Below are 22,500 nucleotides of genomic sequence, written 5' to 3'. Positions count from 1 at the left end.
AGTATTACTGCGTTTAGCGTCCCAATCTACTTTGCAAGTTTTGGTTAGTCCTGCAGAACATAATGCTTAATAGATATAGGCGCTTCATTTGTAGACCTCTACGCGAGTCCTCTACGCCAAGCATCACCGTGAAGCGACAAAAAGCGTAAGCAACTGAATGCGAACAAATGAGCATCGAGTATAGATACATACGTATACCAAGGCACTTATGCCCCCTGTGGCCACGGGGGCATAAAAACAATTAGAATAGCGCCAACGTTATCCCTGCGTGTCGTAAGAGGCGACTGAAAGGGACGGGACGAGGGGGCTGGGAACCCCCTCTCCTGTATCTAAAATCCTGCGAGACATCAAGTATAGATACATAAAAGAATTCTATTACAGGATATAAACTATTTGAGGTGGTTTATACGAAATCAGACATTGAAGTATATATGCAACAGTACGTATAATCGCGTACATGATTAAAGTCATACGGGTACGGATGCAACGATATTTCATGGTACGCGTAGCGCTATGATGTTACGTGGTATTATCCGCAGTCCTTTCTCTGACCTGTCGCATGACTCCACCTATAAAGAGTTGACCTTCCATATCGGGTAGAAGGTTGGCCTGGGCACCAGCCGCCCGTTGAGATACTACCCGCTAGAGAGTTATGGGGTCCTTTGACTGGCTAGACAGTACTGCATAGGACCCTTCTCTCTGGTTACAGTTCTTTCCCTTTGCCCTACACAGACACCGAATAGTCTGGCCTATTCTTTACATATTCTCCTCTGTCCTCATACACCTGACAACACTGTGATTACTAGACAATTCTTCTTCACCCAAGGGGTTAACTACTGCACTGTAATTGTCCAGTGGCTACTTTCCTCTTGTTAAGGGTAGAAGAGACTCTTCAGCTATGGTAAGCAGCTCTTCTAGGAGAAGGACACTCCAAAATCAAACCATTGTTCTCTAGTCTTGGGTAGTGCCATCGCCTCTGTACCATGATCTTACACTGTCTTGGGTTAGAGTTCTCTTACCTGAGGGTACACTCGGGCACACTTTTCTGTCTAGTTTCTCTTCCTCTTGTTCTGTTAAAGTTTTTATAGTTTAAATAGGAAATATTTATTTTATATTGTTACTATTCCTAAAATGATTTATTTTTCCTTATATCCTTATTTTCTTTCCTCACTGGGCTATTTTCCCTGTTGGGGCCCCTGGGCTTATAGCATCCTGCTTTTCCAGCTAGGGTTGTAGCTTAGCATTTAATAATAATAATAATAATAATAATAATAATAGAGATTTAACATACTAAGCATCAAAAACAACCACTCACTTCCCTACAAACTTCATTTTATATTATGTTTCCACATGCAAATATCTGTTACATATGAATATTCTCCACATTACATATATTAGTTTTATCGTAAGATATTTATTGGTCTATATATGCCAGTATAGTTTTTCTCTTCATTTTCGAACTTCTTATGTAACGTATGCATAGCAAACACTTCATTGACCTAACCTTGCTAATGCCATTAACCTTAAACACTACTGCCTTCATTGCCCTACTGTCAGGAATCTGTTACCTCAAGGATAAAATTTACTTCAAACCTGTCAATATTTACTCAGAGATGACCACCTAGACGTAATTTTGACTCGTCATCCACACTCTGGTGGTTGCTAAACTGTCTGTTGCAGTTGTTGTGATAATGGAATGCGAACTCATATATGTTATTTTTGTAAATGATATACTGATGATTCAATGCTGTAATTTTTCTTTTTTCTGTTGATTTCTGATGTACTGTATGTAATTGCCAATATGTAACTTTGTTTGACGTCTTTGGGCGTAATAAATTTGTTAAATAATAATAATATCCGCTGTTTTCTAGCACTGGGAAGGAGCCTGTGCCTCTCTCGCCACTGGCCTCTTTATAGATATGCAGTATTGGCCCTTTTTTATGATGCATTTCATTTATTTAAATTATGGTATTAGTAACTTTTACAGATTATATATATATATATATATATATATTTATACTTACTTGGTGTACACACACACACACACACACACATATATATATATATATATATATTAATATATATATATATATATTTATATGTATATATATATATATATATGTATATATATATGTATATATATATATATATATATGTATATATATATGTATAATATATATATATATATATATATATGATTTTCCCTTATCAGATCTGAATGCAAAGGATGGTCATTCTGAACTTGTATACACGAAAAGCTATTAATGAAGGACGATGCTATAAGAATTTTATTAGACGTGAAATATTTGGGAAATCGAAGAGGAGACAGATCATAAATGGCTTTGAAAAGGGCATTTTTCATTTGCTTTCGATCTTCTTAACTTTTACGTATTATTTTATCAGCCTATATTTTTCTGGCCCAATCGCATATTTATAAAGAGTCTGTTAAACTACCTCTACATTATGGAATCAAGTGCACACATTGAATACGAAAGATAAAAGCGGACTCATTAGAATTCATTCCTGGCTCTCCTTGGTCCTAGTTTGGGTGTAGAGGTAGCTTGAGTGTTTATATTAATGTATGATGGGTCTCTCTCTCTCTCTCTCTCTCTCTCTCTCTCTCTCTCTGTCCGTCTGTTCAGTCTCACCTGATACTGTATGTTTCCCATTTTCTTTACGAAAATAGTGATACCCATTTTCTCTGAAATCCTTTTTAGACGGGTGACTTAAATAACATCGTTCAACCAACTTTTCATTAGAAATATTATTATTATTATTATTATTATTATTATTATTATTATTAACACATATTCACTTGCCTATCTCTTCTCATATCTTCCAATTATTATTATTACCGTGAACACAAATATTTATTGCCCCGTTTCTTCTTCTTCTCTTCCAGAATGAGCGAATTATGGGAACTGAACACGATGGAGAGGAGGTACTCAGTCCCTCCCTCCACCATATCGGAGCCTAGGCCGCCCCCCTCTAGGCCTAATACAGGTAATTATTATTATTATTATTAGTAGTAGTAGTAGTAGTAGTAGTAGTAGTAGTAGTAGTAGTAGTTTTTTCAATAGTGCATTTTATGTTAGGGGGTACGACGCGCTGTTAGTGAGCCTTCCCTGGCTTCACCTTGAGCTGAAATGCAACGTAAGAAGTTTCTACTTAGGCTGATTGGCCCTCCCGGCCCCTGAGATGGGTTTATATGGGCTTAATTGTTAAACATTATATATGCTCAGGTCTGATAGATTTTATGGGAACAAGCTCAGGTGTTATAGACTCCATGGAAACTTTTTTTCAATACCTATGGGCTGCATCATAGGCTATATATATATATATATATATATTATGCTCTGATATATATATATATATATATATAATATATATATATATATATATATATATTATGCTCTGATATATATATATATATATATATGCTCTGATATATATATATATATATACATACACACACATATTGTATATAATTACATATATATATATATATATATATATTATGCTCTGATCTCCCCATCCTTGGACAGGGGGAGAGGGAGTACTCATACCCTGATGAGAGAGAGGAGCATGTGCATATCTATGAATACTTAGCCAACAATATTATATCTAAAAATCTGACAGAAATAATATTCACATACATGATTTCATGATGCAGAATTATGAATAAGAAAATAACTTTAAAATGATCATGTATATCAATATAGATATAAACAGAGAAACAAATTGACAAACGAAATTAGATTTGTTTATAACCCATTTGGGACACACGGACCAAGTTGGATCAATATGATCATTTTTGGACATATGGACCAAGATGTACCAAGCTGATAACAGTGTGGCCCAGTTTCTGATTTATTGGCAAGTTATACGATCTTATTATGTACATCTGTCATTCTCTGTCAGTTTCTCAATTTATAGACCTGTATATATATATATATATATATATATATACATATATATATATATATATATATACATATATATATATATATATATACATATATATATATATATATATATATAAAACTATCCAAGCTACAACCCTAGTTGGAAAAGCAAGATGCTATAAACCCAGGGGCTCCAACAGGGAAAAATAGCCCAGTGAGGAAAGGAAATAAGGAAATAAATAAATGAAGAGAACAAATTAACAATTAAATCATTCTAAAAAAAGTAACAAAGTCAAAACAGACATGTCATATATAAACTATTAACAACATCAAAAACAAATATGTCATATATAAACTATAAAAAGACTCATGTCTATCTCCATTAGAAATGAAACAATGAGAGAGATTACTCGAGTGTCATATTTGGATAAGATCATGGTGATGGGTAGATGGTTTGGTCATGCTGTTCGCACTCCCCAAGGAGAGATTAGTTCTCCAAACGTTCAGCTGGACTCCATAAGGCACCAGAAGAGTTGGAGGACCCAGGCCTATGTGGCTGAGGACTATGAAGCGCGAAGTAGATGATGAATGGAGAGGTATTGATTTAGAAGCTCAAGATGGAGACGACTGGCGAGATCTAGCCGAGGCCCTTTGCGTCAGTAGGCGTAGGAGGAGATGACGATGATAATATTTTCAATCTAGATTTGACATATATATATATATATATATACATATATATATATATATACATATATATATAAATATATATATATATATGTATATATATATATATATACATATATATATATATATATATATATTTATATATATACTATATATATAATATATATATATATAAATATATATGTATATATATATATATATATATATTTATATATATATATATATATATATATTTATATATATATATATATATATAGGTTGGGATTCTGTTTGGAAAATATAGACATAGATTTTTGTTTTCCTAGTTAATTTTTGGATCCCCAGAATGTACGAACAAATCCAACTAAAATAAGAAAGATAAGATAAAGAAACGCTGTAAGAAAACAATATTATATAGTCTAATACATTAGCAATAAGACATTTGCAATATGAAATGGGTCAATTTCTTGACACTTTTTCTGTTAAATGAGAGTTAGGGTTGTCGTGGCCTGATTGGTAAGGTCTCTGTCTGGTGTTTGCCAGTCGGGGGTTCGAGTCCCGCTCAGACTCGTTAGTGCCACTAGTGTCTGCAACCTTACCATCCTTGTGAGCTAAGGTTGGGGGGTTTGGAGGGAGCCTATAGCTCTATCTGCTGAGTCATCAGCAGCCACTGCGTGGCACTCCCTGGTCCTAGCTTGGGTGGAGAGGAGGCTTGGGCGCTGATCATATGATATGTGGTCAGTCTCTAGGACATTGTCCTGCTTAATGGGGCACTGTCACTGTCCCTTGCTGAGGACTTTCTCTAAGGTATCTGAGTGTGAATACCTTAACGCGGTGAAAGGGTTTTGCGTATCGCCGTGATCAGTCAAGCTGTACTAGTCATGGCACCCCATACTAAGTTGGTTCGCCGTGAGCACTCGGACTAAAAATCTCCCACCGTCACCAATCCGTACTGGCCAGCGTGATGAAGAAAACTAGCATAACCCCAGACATGAATAAGGACATGTATGAGGCCTTTGTCCTGCACCGGACTAGAAGTGGCTATGTTTAGATGTGTAAGCAGAGGACTTTCTGTATAAGGCATCTGAGTGTGAATACCTCAACGCGATGAAAGGGTTTGCATATCGCCATGATCAGTCATGCTGTACTAGTCAGGGACACCCATACTTAGTTGGTTCGCCGTGAGCGCTCAGACTTAAAATCTCCCACTGTCACCAATCCGTACTGGCTAGCATGATGAAAAAAATTAACCCCAGACATGAATAATGACATGTATGAGGCCTTTGTCCTGCAGCGGACTAGAAATGGCTATGTTTAGATGTATAAGCAGAGGACTTCCTGTATAATGCATCTGAGTGTGGATATCTTAACGCAGTGAAAAGGGGTATTGCGTATCGCCGTGATCAGCAAAGCTGTTCCAGTCATGGCCAGCCATACTAAGTTGGTTCGCCGTGAGCATTCAGGCTAAAATCTCCCACCATCACCAATCCGCAGTGGGTAACATGATGCTGAAAACTGGCCAAACCCGAGATATCAATCTTTGTCCTGCAGTGGACTAGAAAACGGCTGCATTTATTGTTGTTGTTGTTGTTGTTGTTGTTGATCTGTATGAAATGTTGGTTTGACTTGGTATAATAATTAGGATATATTAGTATGTATGATAATTTGAATAATGCAGGATTTATTTCTGGGGCTGACATGTTGTTGAGGAGCTATTTATTGGGAGAAAGTTTCCTGGCGCATTTTTAGTGAAAGGGATTGATGTGGTGTTAGTGAGATGTGAAGGCTAAATAGAGGTTATATATCCTTTTAATAATGTAAGAAAAGATTGAATGGAACAGGGAATTGAATCTTGTTTTTATATTATTATTATTACTAGCTAAGCTATAACCATAATTGGAAAAGCAGGATGCTAAAAGCCCAAGGGCTCCAACATGGATAAATAGCCTAGTGAGGAAAGGATATAAGGACATGAATAAACTATATAATAGAAGTAGAAGTATTAAAATATATATCTTTCATATATAAACTATGAAGAGAAACTTATTTCAATTTGTTCAACGTAAAAACATTCGCTGCAAGTTTTAACTTCGGAAATGCCACCGATTCAAGTGCCCGATTAGGGAGATCATTCCAAAATCTGGTCACAGCTGGAATAAAACTTCTAGAGTAATGAGTAGTATTGAGCCTTATGGTGGAGAAGGCCTGGCTGTGAAATTAACATCATATTTAGTATTAATGTACAAAGATGATATTACAGTCTGGGAAGACCTGAATGTAATGGATAGTCAGAATTAGGGATTTTGGCAGAGGCAAGGACAGTGACATTGCCCTATCAAGCAGGACAATGCCCTAGAGACTGATCATATATGCATATGATCAGCGCCCAAGTCCCCTCTCCACCCAAGCTAGGACTAAGGCGGGCCAGGCAATGGCTGCTGATGACTCAAGAAACTATCGAGTTTGATGGGACTCGAATCCCAGTCCGGTAGAACGCTAGGCAGGGACTTTTTCTATAGAAAAATAAACAATTAAGTCAAATTGTATGATGTATATAATGTATAAATGTATTTTTTATGATTATTATTATTACTAGCTAAGCTATAACCCTAGTTGGAAAAGCAGGATGCTCTAAGTCCAATGGCTTCAACAGGGAAAAAAATGCCCAGTGAGGAAAGGAAATAAGGAAACAAATAAACTACAAGAGAAGTAATGAACAATTAATACAACATATTTTAAGAACAGCAACAACAACAAGAGAGACTTATGTCAGCCTGCTCAACATAAAAACATTCGCAGCAAGTTTGAAGTTCTGAAGTTCCACCGATTCAACTGCCTAATTAGGAAGATCATTCCACAATCTGGTTGTAGCTGGATAAAACTTCTAGAATACTGATTAGTATTGAGATCTGACTATTAGAATTAAGTTAAAATGTCAGCCATTTTAACATAAAAACATTCGCTGCAAGTTTGAAATTTTGAAGTTCCACCGATTTAGAGATATATACAAATGTATTTTTATGATTATTAATATTACTTGCTAAGCTACAACCCTAGTTGGAAAAGCAGGATGCTAGAAGCCCTATAAGGGCTCCAACACCAAAAAATAGCCCAGTGAGGAAAGAGAAATAAGGAAACAAATAAACTACAAGAGAAGTAATGAACAATCAAAATAATATATTTTAAGAAAAAGTAGCAACATTAAAATAGATCTCTTAAATAAACTGTAAAGAGGAGACTTATATCAGCCATTTTCAACATAAAAATATTATCTGCAAGTTTGAACTTTTGAAATTCCACCGAAATAGAGATATAGAAATATATTTTGTACTAGACAATGAAAAAACTTAACCAAACATCTGTCAGTCTTTTATTTTTACGACTTGTGGCTAATTCTCATCATCCACCCACATCAAATAATGGTGTCTGGTTGTAATTATGTCTTAAAGAAATAGGTGACGTCTATGTCTTAGCTTGTGGCTTGTTTATTTCTTAAGGGGGACTTCGCTATTCTGAAGTCAGTCTGGTTTGAGAGTGTGCATGAAACTGACGAATGTTTTTGGGGTTGCTGTGAATATGGAAAGGTGAGTTCTATAGTGTTACTATTAGTTTTGTTAGGGGCAGGCTAAATCTCTCTCTCTCTCTCTCTCTCTCTCTCTCTCAAGTACACACACCATAATGGTCTCTAAAGTACACACAGTCATATATAATCTACTCTTTAAAATATAGTTTTGCTTACATTTATATATATATCTTGTACTGAAAATCTCTCTCTCTCTCTCTCTCTCTCTCTCTCTCTCTCATGTTATATATAGTCTTTTCTCTTTAGATTATACAGTTTTGCTTACATTCATGCATACATCTTATACTGAAAATATTTCTCTCTCTCTCTCTCTCTCTCTCTCTCTCTCTCTCTCATGCACACACACCCATCATAATATATAGTATTCTCTCTTTAGCATGCACAATAATGCCCACATTCTTATGCATTTTATACTGAACTCTCTCTCTCTCTCTCTCTCTCTCTCTCTCTCTCTCCTCATACCTAACCGCCTCTCTCTTCTTTGATTACAGGCTCTGCCCTGCTCACAGCCAGCGAGGACCTACACGCCTGGTCCATCTACAGGCAAAATCTAAATTCTGACTTCACGGATTCAGCCCTGGGCTCACAGGAAGAAGGCCCCTCCCCCCTTTGGTAATTTCCAACTCAGAGAATCCACTGTCCATTCTATACTCAATAATCCAAGGTAGGTGTTATTATTATTATTATTATTATTATTATTATTATTATTATTAGTATTATTATTATTATTATTATGTACTTGAATGTTTGGTGAGATTGTTTAATATGTGTTTTATGTTGTCAATGGTACCAGTAGATTGGTACACTGGGTTTGTGCGTGTATTGTACCACTATTAAGGGTAAGGGAGATGTGCATGAGTGTTGTAATTCAAGGGGTATTAGTTTGTTGAGTGTAGTTGGAAAAGTGTATGGTAAAGTAATGATTAATAGGATTAAGGATAAAACAGAGAATGCAATCTTAGAAGTACAGGGTGGTTTTAGAAGAGGTAGGGGTTGTATGAATCAGATTTTTACAGTTAGGCAGATATGCGAGAAATATTTAGCAAAAGGTAAGGAGGTGTATGTTGCGTTTATGGATCTGGAGAAAGCGTATGGTAGAGTTGATAGGGAAGCGATGTTGAAAGTTTCTACATAGGTAGTAAAGTGTGTTAGGAAATGAAGTGAGCGAGTGGTTTCCAGTAAGAGTGGGCTGAGACAGGGATGTGTGGTGTCACCATGGGTGTTCAACTTGCTTGTTGATGGAGTGGTAAGAGAGGTGAATGCTCGAGCACTTGGTCGATGATTGAAACTGATAGACGAGAGTGATTATGAATCAGTTGTTGTTTGCGGATGATACTGTACTGGTTGCGGACGCAGACGAGAAGCTTGGCTGATTAGTGACAGAATTTGGAAGTGTGTGAAAGAAGGAAGTTGAGAGTTAATGTGGGTAAGAGTAAGGTTATGAGATGTACGAGAAGGGAAGGTGGTGCGAGGTTGAATGTCATGTTGAATGGAAAGTTACTTGAAGTAGATCAGTTCAAGTACTTGGGGTCTGTTGTTGCAGCAAATGGTGGAGTGGAAGCAGATGTACGTCAGAGAGTGAATGAAGGATGCAAAGTGTGGGGGCCAGTGAAGGGAGTGGTAAAGAATAGAGGGTTGGGCATGAATATAAAGAGAGTTCTGTATGAGAAAGTGATTGTACCAACTGTGATGTATGGATCGGAGTTGTGGGGAATGAAAGTGACGGAGAGACAGAAATTGAATGTGTTTGAGATGAAGTGTCTAAGGAGTATGGCTGGTGTATCTCGAGTAGATAGGGTTAGGAACGAAGTAGTGAGGATGAGAACGGGTTTAAGAAATGATTTAGTAGCTAGAGTGGATATGAATGTGTTGAGGTGGTTTGGCCATGTTGAGAAAATTGGAAGTGACTGTCTGCTAAAGAAGGTAATGAATGCAAGAGTTGATGGGAGAAGTAAAAGAGGAAGGCCAAGGTTTGGGTGGATATATGGAGTGAAGAAAGCACTGGGTGATAGGAGGATAGATGTGAGAGAGGCAAGAGAGCGTGCTAGAAATAGGAGTGAATGACGAGCAATTGTGACGCAGTTTCGGTACGCCCTGCTGTCAAGGTGACCGCGGATGTAACAGCAGTAGGTGATTCAGCATATGAAACTTCATCTGTGGAGGATAACGGGGAAGGGTGGGCTGTGGCACCCCAACAGTACCAGCCAAACTCGGATGAATCCCTTGTCAGGGTGGGAGGAGCGTAGAGATGAAAGGTACCCCTTTTGTTAATTTATTTGATGTCGGCTACCCCCCAAAATTGGGGTAAGTGCCTTGGTAAATAGATAGATTATTATTATTATTATTATTAGCAGCTAAGCTACAACCCTAATTGAAAAAGTAGGATGCTTTAGGCCCTATAAGGCCTGCAATAAGGAAAATAGCCCAGTTAGGAAAGGAACCAGATAGAAAAGTGCCTAATTATTATTATTATTATTATTATTATTATTATTATTATTATTATTATTATTATCATCGAAGCTACAACCCTAGTTAAAAAAACAGGATGCTATAAGCCCTATAAGGGCTCTAACAGGGAAAATAGCCCAGTGAGGCAAGGAAATGAGAAACTAGATAGAAAAGTCTGCCTGAGTGTACCCTCAAGCAAGAGAACTGTACCCTAAGAAAGTGGAAGACCATGGTACAGAGGCTATGGCTCTACCCAAGACGAGAGAACAATGGTTTGATTTTGGAGTGTCCTTCTCCTAGAAGAGCTGCTTACCATAGCTCAAGAGTCTCTTCTACCCTTATCCTTAAGAGGAAAATAGCCACTGAACAATTACAGTGCAGTAGTTAACCCCCTGAGTTAAGAGTTATTGTTATTATTATTATTATTAGTATTATTATTATTATTATTATTATTATTAGTAGTAGTAGTAGTAGTAGTAGTAGTAGTAGTAGTAGCATTTTCATTCTAATAGCAGTATTTTTAGATGACCAAATACCCATAGTAGTATTAGTATCTATTTTCTAAACATTATTAATAAGATCAATATTCTAAATTTTGGAAAGTTATTTCTAGACCTTTTTTTATAATATACGGTTCTTATTAAATCTATTTTGAATATTATTATTATTTTGAACAATTATATATAATATTTACCTATTTATTAAACTTATCGGGTTTTAATGCGTTGTCATCTTTTGGTGTTGATATTTGTCAAAAATCTCATGACAGGAAATATATAATTCCTAATTATTTTTGCGAATTTTTACCATGAATTTTGACCATAGATCTTTACTTTTACGCTATTTATGCTTAATTATCTCCTGATTTGTCTTTTATCATTACTGCATTCAGATAGTAACCAGGAGTCCCTAGAATTTACAGAGAAATTCTGCCTTAGGTTTTGGAGTGTTTAGTTTAGTTAGGCATTTAAATATGTTACGTTTTCTGTGAATGAAAATGGACGAATGTGGTGTGCAAATCCCGTAGAGTTTTTGTTGATAGATTGTTGTTTTTATTATTATTATTATTATATTATTATTATTATTATTATTATCTAAGCTACAACCTTAGGTGGAACAAATAGGATGTTATAAGCCCTTTTGATATATATATATATATATATATACATGCATATATAAATTATATCTATATACAATATGTATATATATAATATCTATATATAAAGAGAGAGAGAGAGAGAGAGAGAGAGAGAGAGAGAGAGAGATGATAAATTCAGGAAGGGAAGGAAGAAAAAAATATCTAACGGAAAAAATATGAACGGAAAGAGAGAGAGAGAGAGAGAGAGAGAGAGAGAGACAGAGAGAGAGAGCGGCAGGCATGCAACCAACAATAGGTTCAATAGCCTTAAGAATAGGCAGCGTGGGAAACAGATTATGGTCCTTCCCCGGGGACAGTTATCGTGCACCTGGCAACTTCCAGGCTTTTGCATCGTACTTCTCGTAAAAACAGTTTATTACTTTGATACGATTATCGTACATGTAAGTTTTAAAGGTGTTAAGAGGAATTTTTTTATTGTGTTATTTTAATAAACTTTATTGATATTTCTATTGATATAATTTAGTTTACATATTTAAAGAGATTATTAATATTAAATAAGTTTATATATGTTTTAAGTTTATTTATCTACAATTTTTAGAGTTAATAATTTAATTTTTTTTTATTTTGATATTAATATTGTCAATTTTCATCGCCATTATATAATAAAGGGCAAATGTCTGGATATATATATATATATATATACCGTATATATGTATATATTATATATATATATATATATATATACATATATATATATATATATATATAAACATATATATAAATACATATAAAAGGCATATATATATAGACAAAGATATCTATATATACAGTATATATATATATATATATATATATATCTTTTGAGTCACATGGAAAATATTGTCACATTTTGTGTCACATCAAAAGGAAAATAAAAAAAATCTCCCACAAATTGCCCAAATAGCCATGTGGTAGGTGGGATGGGTTGAATCTGTGTGCATGCGTGTGTGTATGTCTATCTAGATATTTACCCGTCATTTTTGACAGGTCATGTACACTAGAGCCTTTATAATAAGACACCAAATAAACCTTTTCCAAATTTTTAACAAAATATTTTTAGTCAATAAACCTTTTTCAATTTTTTAACAAAATATTTTTGTCAATAAACCTTTTTCAATTTTTTAACAAAATATTATTAGTCAATAAACCTTTTTCAAATTTTTAACAAAATATTATAAGTCAATAAACCTTTTTCAATTTTTTAACAAAATATTATTAGTCAATAAACCTTTTTCAATTTTTTAGCAAAATATTATTAGTCAATAAACCTTTTTAAATTTTTTAACAAAATATTATTAGTCAATAAACCTTTTTCAATTTTTTAGCAAAATATTATAAGTCAATAAACCTTTTTCAATTTTTTAACAAAATATTATAAGTCAATAAACCTTTTTCAATTTTTTAACAAAATATTATAAGTCAATAAACCTTTTTCAATTTTTTAACAAAATATTATTAGTCAATAAACCTTTTTCAAATTTTTAACAAAATATTATAAGTCAATAAACCTTTTTCAATTTTTTAACAAAATATTATAAGTCAATAAACCTTTTTCAATTTTTTAACAAAATATTATAAGTCAATAAACCTTTTTCAATTTTTTAACAAAATATTATAAGTCAATAAACCTTTTTCAATTTTTTAACAAAATATTATAAGTCAATAAACCTTTTTCAATTTTTTAACAAAATATTATTAGTCAATAAACCTTTTTCAAATTTTTAACAAAATATTATAAGTCAATAAACCTTTTTCAATTTTTTAACAAAATATTATTAGTCAATAAACCTTTTTCAATTTTTTAGCAAAATATTATTAGTCAATAAACCTTTTTAAATTTTTTAACAAAATATTATTAGTCAATAAACCTTTTTCAATTTTTTAGCAAAATATTATTAGTCAATAAACCTTTTTCAATTTTTTAACAAAATAATATTAGTAGTTTTTCAAATTTTTTAAGAAACAATACTAATTATTTTATTACCATTTTAAGGGAATACTAGTATTTAGTTTATTAAAATTACTAAAAAATTATCAAATACCGTTTTTAAATTATCAAATAACTAGTAATACATCTTTTTCGAAGAACGATATTACTGTTAATTTTTTTTCTGAGAAACATTGCTGATATCTATTTTAGTACATTTGAGAACTTTCAATTAACCAGAGAATATATCTTATTCTTCGTTGTTGTTAAATCAATATTAATTTAAATTATTAGCTAACTAACCTCTTATCTTCTCCCTTTTTTTATAGAAATCAGTATTATAAATGTTCCCAATTTAAGAAACTTTACTAATATTCATTTTTGTGCGTTTGATAACTCCCAACTAACTTCCCGTCGTCTTCTCAGTTTTTTAAGATACATTACCAATTTTTATTTATTTATATTCAATAACTCCCAAATTCTAATTTCTTCACAACTTCCAAATTCTCATTTTCTTCACAACTTTCAAGAAACATTACCAAAATCCATTTGTTTACATTCGAGAACTCTCAGTCAACTCCTCCTCTTAATGATTGAGAAACATCAAAAGATCTTTTTGTTTACATTTTAAAACTCAACCAACTTACAATTTCTAATTTTTTGAGAAACATCACCAATATCCATTTGTTTACATTTGAAAACTCTCAACCAACTTCCATTCTTCTCAATTTTTTGAGAAACATCACCAAAATCCATTTGTTTACATTTGAGAACTCCCAACTTACTTCTCATCTTCTTCTGAACTTTTAAGAAACATTACCAATATCCATTTGATTACATCCGAGAACACTTAACAAACTTCCCCTCTTAATTTATTTGCGAAAAATCACCAATATCCATTTGTTTATATTTGAGAACTCAACCAACTTCCCCTATTAATCATATTGAGAAACTTCACCAAAATCCATTTGTTTACATTCGAGAACTCTCAACCAGCTTCCATTATTCTTAATTATTGAGAAACATCACCAAAATCCATTTGTTTACATTCGAAAACTCTCAACCAACTTCCCTTCTTCTCAATTATTGAGAAACCTCACCAAAATCCATCTGTTTACATTCCCACCCAACCTCTTCTTCTTCTTCTGCTCCATTTAGGTATGGTCCCAAGAGCGAACTGGGTTCCAACATGTTCACCTACCTCAAGTTCGGTCTCCCCCGGGTGTTCCCTCCTTCGGCCCGAGGACGCGACGGTAGCAGTGGCTACGACTCGAGCGACGATGGAGGAGGAGGAGGAAAGGCTGGAGGTGGAGGAGGAGGAGGAGGAGGGGGAGGAGTCTCCCCCATCGGGAGGGGGGACCGCTACACCCGTAGCAAAAGCAACCCGGATTTATTGGCTGCCAGGGACTGGAATCCGCCTCCATCTGCTAGGGACACCAGGACTAAAGTGAGTTGGAAATTTGGGTTTTTTGAGTTTATTTGGGTTTATTATTTTATTGTTTTTGTTTTAAATAGGTTTTTTTTTCCTTTGGAACTTAAAGCTAGTTTAAGGAAATTCTTGCCATTTGTAATGTAGTTGATATTTATAGCATACAAATACATGAATACACTTCTCTGAAATTACACACACACACACACACACACACACACACATATATATATATATATATATATATATATATATATATATGTATACACACATACGGAAGTAAGCTTTTTTTTTGAATGATCTAAATACTATTTTCTTTATCAAATATATGTCAATTTTTCAGGACCAAAAATAATTTAAGTTACCTAAGAAACTGGTGTATTTTAGGTATTATTAGAAGCACACCCACTTTTTTACCTTCTAATTCACTTTCTAGCATCTTTTAACTATAGCTCCCCCCCCCCTCAAAGTTGCACATGAATGGCAACGGGCAAGGGACAGTGACATTGCCCTATCGAGCAGGACAATGCCTTAGAGACTGACCATATATACATATGATCAGCGCCCAAGCCCCATCTCCGCCCAAGCTAGAACAAGCCTCATCTCCACCCAAGCTAGAACCAAGGAGGGCAAGGCAATGGCTGCTGATAACTCAGCAGATAGACCTATAGGCTTCCCAAACCCCCCATCCTTAGCTCACAAGGATGGTGAGGTTGCAGCGACCAAAGAAACCATAGAGTTTGAGGGGAAACTCGAACCCCAGTCGGGCGTTCACCAGTCAGGGACGTCCCACTCAAACTCTTTATTTTCTTTGGTCGCTGCAACCTCACCATCCTTGTGAGCTAAGTCTTAAGGAGTTTTTGGGGAGCCCCAAGGTCTCTATGCTGAGTCGTCAGCAGCCAATGCCTGGCACTACTTGGTCCTAGCTTGGGTGGAGAGAGGGAAACCTTTAAACCTTTATGTTTGGAATTATATTTTCTCAAAAATATTATTGAGATGTATAAGCTTCTAATTATGGTTATATATATATATATATATATATTTAAATGGATATACATGTATACTTATACTGTATATTCATATACACCTTTATATCTATATATATATATATATATGTGTGTGTGTGTGTGTATGTGTGTTTGTGGTTGTATATATATTCACATGTCTTCCTTGTGTCTTCAAAATTTAGTATCAAACCAATATGATAATAAAAGGCTTAAAAAGAGAGAGAGAGAGAGAGAGAGAGAGGATGAGAGAGAGAGAGAGAGAGAAAGGACTTAGTCCCGTTTTAATGTTGACCCAATTTTTCCTTTGATAACCACACAGTTCAACTTCCCTTGATCTTGTCCAATCTAGCCCCCTTCCCCCCCCCCCTCCCCCCTTCCCTGGGTCGATTTCCTGTTGTCTGGGTCGCCAGGAGGCCGTCGGGAAGGGCAATGAATGGGAATGAGCTAAATTGCTGTTTGCTGGTATCGCTCTGAAGTGGTAGTTTGTGTGGCCAGTGTTCTCTGGTATTTGATAGTGAAATGAGTAGGAGATGGTAAACATTGCTGCTTTCTCTCTCTCTCTCTCTCTCTCTCTCTCTCTCTCATTTAAAGATTATACTTTTATATTTTTTAAGTATTGATTTATTATACAGGTTATTTCTTACATTGTATATATATATATATATATATATGTGTGTGTATATATATATCTATATATATATATATATATATGTGTATATATATATATCTATATATAATATATATATACACACATATATATATATATATATATATATTTATATATGTATATATATACCCTGTATATATATATATATATATATAGGTGCTACTATAGCGTGAGGTCTACCTCCCGTTAGCACTATAGCGTGAGGTCTACCGCTGAATTATTCGTCCCTCATAGATAAAACACATTTCATACATTTTTTTAAGCAATAAACACTCAATTTAAATATATTTTAGAAATGTCTTAAAATGATAATTGGAATTTTAATTACATTGAAAAAAAAAATTAACAAAGGTAAAAATAAACATGTTATCATATATTTCCATATTTATTCTAGCGATACAAAACAATAAACACTTAATTTAAACATATCTTAGAAATTACTTAAATAGATAGTTGTATTTCTAATTACATTAAAAAAAGGAATAAAGGTAAAAATAAACATGTTATCGGTCTATTGCTAAATTATTCGTCCCTCATATATAAAACACATTTCATACATTTGTTTAAGTAATAAACACTTATTTAAACATATCTTAGAAATGACTTAAATAGATAATTGGATTTCTAATTACATTAAAAAAGGGAATAAAGGTAAAAATAAACATATTATCATATATTTCCATACATTTATCCTAGCGGTACACACTTCGTACATCTTCTAAGAAAGACACAAATAGATCATTGGAATTTTTTCTCATCACCTTCCAGCAAAAATAACCAAGATGAGACTGGAACAGCTGACGACCAACACCTCGCATTAATCTCTTCAGAATCATCGTTTTAGCGTCCAACCACGATCGTTCAATTGCCTGTGTGTGTGCTCCTGTCGCTGGATCCACATAATATTGCTGGTGGTTCACTGTAGAATGCTGGTACCCCATGGCATTTAGGTTGCGGAAGGTCCAAGCTTGTCGCGTGGTAAACCTCACCCTCCGCCTGGGTAGGCGACATATGGCGGTAGATCTCACGCTATAGTAGCACCTATATATATATATATATATATATATTATATACACATACATACACCTATATATACATGTAGATGCAGTTAGGTAAATCACAATAAAGATAAGCTTAAACAAACTAATATGAAAATCAATCTCTCTCTCTACAGAGTTCGAGCGAGGCCAACCTGCTAGCTTCGGACGGCTTCTACAGAGAGAGGCGAGGTGGAGAGGAGGAGCGAGGCCCCTTAGTAAGATGGGCGGCTCACAGATGTCGTTAGTGTCGAGGCAGAGTAGAAGATCGAGGCAACACGGAGCTATATTCAATCAGGTGAGATGGAGAGATGGGAACACAGAGGAAAGTAGTGTTTTTTGGTGTTGTTGTTGTTTTGTTTTGTATATAAGTTTTTTTTTTAGTGTGTTAGTCTTTGTTTTGTTTTGTTTTGTTGGTTGGTAAAGGTCATTATTTTGGTGTTTTGAAAATGATTTTTCTTTTCAGTTTTTAGGTTTTGAGTTTTTTTATGTTTTTATAGTATTGTTGTATATATATATATATATATATACACATATATATATATATATATATATACATACATATATATATATATATATATATTATATATGTACTATATGCAAATATGTTTGTTTATATGTACTTCATTTGTAATTATATATAAGGTTTTTCATTTGTATATATATATATATATAATATACATATATATATATATATACATACATACATACATACACACAAATGACTAAATTTAAACTATCCTTACAAAAGGTTTCGTAAGCATATCTCTCTCTCTCTCTCTCTCTCTCTCTCTCTCTCCCCTACATGCATATTCATCATAGAGAATTCAAGCTAATTATCTAATCGCAATAAATTAAATCGAGTAAATTTAGCAACTTGTAATAAAATGAGATAATTATAGTCAAACATGGCGTGTTACCCCCGTAGACTTTACCATATTATGTTTACCTAAATTATACCGTCTTACTGAACAGTTCATAAGCTGTATTTTCTTCGCTTGATGACAACTTCAACGAGAGAGAGAGAGAGAGAGAGAGAGAGAGAGAGAGAGAGAGAAAAAAAAATTGTTTAATCGCTTATAAAGAGATTCATTAGGTGATACCAAAAATGGGGTTAATGTTATATTTAAAGATCAATTTATTATTATTATTATTATTATTATTATTATTATTATTATTATTATTATAAGATTTCATTAACTATAAATTATATCCAATCCTGCCAATATAGTCCCTATATAACCGTGGCTAAACGTTATAAAACCAATTTATGAAGATATAAGTCGCTCATAATTGAGTTATTTTTTTCTCATGATAACTTCCACGCTGTCAGCAGACTGACGCTACTGTGTGGTCTAGAGCGAGAGAGAGAGAGAGAGAGAGAGAGAGAGAGAGAGAGAGAGCTACCGCTGCCAGAGACCAGCTTGAGCCAGTCTTCACTCTGAGGTTGTTCGGCTAACACGTGTTTGTGTTTCTCGCGTTCGGAGTTTTTCATTGGAAAAAAAAGAAAAAATTGTAATTGATTTAATTTAATTCGTGTGGAATTTTTGAGTGATTTAAATACTTGAGTGAAGGAAAATCGTGGTTTGATAATGTACTTCTTATCAATTGGTAATTCCATTAAGAAAATATACTAATTGATGATTTAATCAAGATAATTGTTGAAGTGACTTCAATGCTTAGATAGTGATCTTTGGGCTTTCGACTTCCTTATTCTGTGTTAATAATAATATTTTCTTCATAATATTAAACACTAAATAGTCATTGACTGTTAATAGAATGTTCTTAGAAACTTATTTAGTGAAGATAATTAAGAATAATTAACGATAAATTAATGAACTTCGACCAAAGGATAATTACATTTATACCTAAGTGATATGGGAAATGCAAAAGAGATTTAAACTCTTCTAAAGTAGTGATCTTTGGGCCTTTGACTCTCTTGAAGATTATACGTTTTAGTGGTAATATGAACACTTGAGGAGGAACACGAGCTTTCCTTTTCTTTATCTTTAATCATTATAAATATAAAATATTTTCAATATACGATATACTGACCAAACTGCTTTATGATAGATAAAATAAACATGATTATTTTTTCATTTTTTTTTATAGAATTTAACATATCTTACTTGAAGAAATCAGTATATTTTAAAATTTTATTTATGAAATGTTTAATCTATAGAATTGTTTTAGAAAATTTGGAATTTTTTTTTAATGGAAGGTCTTTAATGGTTTTTCATTTTACAGAATAAGTCTTAATTTTTCATATTTTTGAAAAAAAAAAAAAACACAGGTGTCAAGCTGTGAATTATGAATATACATTAGTTTTAGTGACTGCTATGGTTAAGGCTTAAGTCTGAAATTTACAATACAAAATCCATATACTCTCAAAAGTTAGCACAATTGAAAATTATGTCTGAAAACATTTGAAATTAAGATACAGAAAGGTCACTCTTAGAACAATGGATTGACTAATCATGCTATTGGTTTGAAATTGGTTGAAACAAAAAAAAAAAAAAAAATTGAAAATGGAACACATTCGACTGAAAAATTTTGGCGGTCCTCACCCCATCCCGCCTTCTGTGCCGTCGCCGGCCACTTCGTCGACGTCCTCGTACCTGACCCCGTACAGGCGACTTCCCCAGGTTCACCAGAAGCCCTCGCAGAGCTCGAACAATTTCTATAACCGTTTCGCTAGCCTCGGAAAGAAGAACTCTGCTTACACGCAGTTCACGCACCCTACGTATCAAACCGGCAAGCAGGGGTTCCAGAACTTCCCCGGTCAGAATTACCAGACGTCTCAGTTTTCGTCTTACCAGAAGGGAAATAGTAACAAGTCCGGTCATAATTTTGGCTCTGAGAGCAATCCATACTTTGGCAATAACCATTCGAATCAGCTGCCCGGTAACCAGCACTACGCCCCAGGCGGTCTCGGGACGCAATACTCGAACGGCAATATCTATGGGAGTAACGTCGCCAATGCTCAGTACTTAGATTCGTGGGACAGATTGGCGGATCAATCTTACAAACCTGGGAAACCTACTCTGACGTCCAAATATTCTTTCTCAAAGCCGTTTCTTCAGCCGCCTGTTTCCTCTGGCAAATCTCACCACCACCTTTCCTCCTATGCTTACGACTCCAACTTGAATCCTCCCGTATCCTCACAGAAGGCCTTGCCTGCTCCTAACTACCCACAATCCACGAATAACTATCAACAACCTACAAATAACTATTCCCAATCCACGAATAAATACTCCCAATCCACAAATAACTACTCCCAGTCCACAAATAACTACCAACAACCTACCAATAACTATCCTCAATTGTCATCCTCTTATGCTCCACCTTCCAAACAGCCTCCAGATGGCACGGGCTACAGAGAACCGCCCATGTTGAACGACAAGCTCTTCCCGCGAGACAACCCATGGCCGGACGATATGGGAGGCATGGGCGGAATGGGCTTCAAGGGGCCTCATCTCCAAGTCCGAGGATTGGTCTACGAGACGCGCGGGCAAGGAGGGCGGACCCACCTGCTGGACGGGATATCTCTTGAGGCCAGAGGAGGAGAGGTCTTGGCTGTGATGGCAACTAATGGTGAGTACTGTACTTGTATTAAATAAAGTATTGACTTTTAGCAACTAATGGATATTAATTAACATGTATTAAAAAAGTTTTGGCTGTTATGCCAGTTCATGGTGAGTATCATACAGTAATTGTATTAAATGAAGTCTTGACCGACATGGAGACTAACGGTGAGTACGTACCGTACATGTATTTGGTTCGTATTTTTTTTTTATTTTTGGTCCTTAATTTTGTTTATTACTCAATTGTTTACTAATGAATGAGAAGTACGTCATTGATAGCAATTTTTGTGGGAAGTTTTTCATCACTTTCAGTCTCTCTCTCTCTCTCTCTCTCTCTCTCTCTCTCTCTCTCTCTATGACAGAATTTTGGTAGGACATAATGATCTAGCAAAACTAGAATATGGTAATCATTGGCAACCTAGATTTTCATAAGCATTTGAAATTATATCAGTGAGAATTTATGATACTTTAGAATTATTGAATAATGCCTAGGAAATTCACTATCTGGTAGAGTATGTTTATACACGTTTGATCTTTCTAATTAGATGGAAACTGGCAACTGTGATCCATGAACGTTAACAGAAATTGGTACTCCTGACAGTCGGTTTTTTCATACCTGTACTATACCGCTCGATCAAAACCAAAGCTAGTCATGTGACGTGCTAGGAAATTCATTTTCTGGTAGGGTAGATTTATACATATATGATCTTTCTAATTGAGTAGAAATTCGCACCACTGATCCATGAATAACAATCGACATTGATACCCGTGACAGTCGCTTTTTCATACCTGTACCTTACGACTTGATCAAAACCAAAGCTAGTAGAGACATGCTAGGAAATTCATTATCTGGTAGAGTATATTTATACATATATGATCTTTTTAATTGAATACAAATTGGCACCCCTGATCCATGAATAACAATTGTTTTGATACCTCTGACAGTCGCTTTTTCATACCTGTATCGTACGGCTTGATCAAAACCAAAGCTAGTAGAGACGTGCTAGGAAATTCATTATCTGGTAGAGTAGATTTATACATATATGATCTTTCTAATTGAATAGAAATTCGCACCCCTGATCCATGAACAATCGACATTGATACCCGTGACA

At 34.5% G+C, this 22,500-nt stretch overlaps 1 pseudogene; it reads left to right on the top strand.

Moving 5' to 3' along the window:
• Positions 1 to 22,500, top strand: part of LOC137619191 (uncharacterized) — a 57,084-nt pseudogene that overhangs the window by 6,847 nt on the left and 27,737 nt on the right.

Source organism: Palaemon carinicauda, chromosome 25, assembly GCF_036898095.1.
Source record: "Palaemon carinicauda isolate YSFRI2023 chromosome 25, ASM3689809v2, whole genome shotgun sequence".
In the NCBI taxonomy this organism is placed as follows: domain Eukaryota; kingdom Metazoa; phylum Arthropoda; class Malacostraca; order Decapoda; family Palaemonidae; genus Palaemon; species Palaemon carinicauda.
Note: the sequence above shows the minus strand (reverse complement) of the source record. Positions and strands in the feature narration are given on the sequence as shown.